This window comes from Trypanosoma grayi (assembly GCF_000691245.1).
Source record: "Trypanosoma grayi strain ANR4 Tgr_1177_V1, whole genome shotgun sequence".
Classification (NCBI taxonomy): domain Eukaryota; phylum Euglenozoa; class Kinetoplastea; order Trypanosomatida; family Trypanosomatidae; genus Trypanosoma; species Trypanosoma grayi.
Genome location: NW_008826796.1, coordinates 627 through 2,426, shown reverse-complemented (window position 1 = coordinate 2,426; position 1,800 = coordinate 627).

Below are 1,800 nucleotides of genomic sequence, written 5' to 3'. Positions count from 1 at the left end.
AAAAAAAAAAAACACACACGCAGACGCGCACGAACGCCATGATTCAACGAGTGGGATCACCCACACAGCACACATTCCTCTCCGTTCGGAGCCGCCAAATCAATATACGCACACAGATACATCGCATGAATATATAAATATGTGCCCCAAGAATAGGTGATAGCAGGCAGCACCTAGTGGAATGACCACCGTTCGTTTGCGAAACAATAAAGCCTCACTTGGAGTAAGCAACAGCCCCTTAGACGACACCCCCTCCCCCTGTCATGTACTGGAACCTTCTTCATTTGTCATCAACTCTCTTTCTCTCCCTCGCACTCACTCACTCACTTTTACTCCCTGCTGATGCCTGCCGTTAACTCTAAACTTTTTCGCTTCTAGCCTTTTGGCTCTGTGTTCTACCTTTCCTTACTTTTCGAGAGCCCTCTTCTCAAGAAGAAAAAAAAAGGGCCTTCCCGTACCGCTGAGCGCCACAAACCCACACACCATCTAAACACACACCTTCACGAGGGCCCGGGCTGGCATGCGTCTCTTCATTCCCCTCCACTCCACACCCGCCCTACACACATTCAGGCCATCTGAGTCTTCGACATCAAATTCTCGGGCCACTTCGCCCATAACACTCGCTCAGCGTCCCAATCCCATCCCTGCCGCCACTACTAGTACTGCTACAACTACCACTGCTACTAGCACGCGCAGCCGGACTTCTCCTCACGCTTCGGTCTGTTGCTGTGGAGGACTCTCCCACCGTTTTTGCTCTTGTCTGCGGCGGCATCACCATCGCCCTCGCCGCCGCCAAGGGCACCCGTCGCCTTCAAGACACATTCCACCAGCGCGCTGAACGCGACGTCCACATTCTTGTTATCCTTTGCGCTCGTGACAAACCACGCCTCGAAGCCGTGCTCAGCGCAGAAGGCATCCATCTCCTCCTTCGTCATTTGTATGCCACCGCCGCCGCTGCTGCCCGCCACTGACGGCTGGCCGCCGCTCGCTGCGGCAGCAAGCACGCCATTCGGCAGCAGGTCCACCTTGTTGATGAGCAGAACGCACGGGATCGGTTTGCCCGACGCGCCGAGGAACACCTTGCTGTCGACGTCCTGCTTCCACCTCACCGCGAGGTCGAGCGTCTCGGGGCGTGTGATGTCGGCGACGACGACGGCGCCTGCTGCTGCCTGGTAGTACACACGCGTCATTTGCCCGTACCGCTCCTGCCCCGCGATGTCCCAGAGCTGCAGAGTGATGTTGCGGTTGGTGGCCGGGTGCACGATGTCCTTCAGGGCAAAGTCGACGCCGATGGTGGCCTTGTTGGTGGCGAGGAATATACTATGCACGTAGCGGCGTATGAGGCACGTCTTTCCGGTGCCGCCCTCGCCAATAATAAGGATCTTGAAGAGAAGCTCGCTTCCCCTCGTGAACGACATGCCTGCCTGCCTATCTCTGCTGGTGTGTGTCCCGCTTTACTATTATTCCTTTTTCCTCCTGCCTGCTGGTGCTACTGTCTCCTTCTTCTCCCTAACAACGACAGCCAGAGACCTCCCTTCTACCGTGCTTTGTGAGCCTGGATGTATGTGAATGCTCGTGGTGGGCCACGCACTCCCCTTCGCGAGGGCCGCAGTCACGCAACGAGATCGAGTAGAGCAAGAAGAAGCAAGAGCAGCAACACAAGGAAACAACACTCAAAGCACCGAAACAAGACGACAACAGCGTGAATGCGGGCATATGAACCTCATGCCGGCACTACGCAAGGAACCCAACAGAAAAGTGGAGATACGGGCGAAGAACAAACAAAACCAAAAAAAAAAA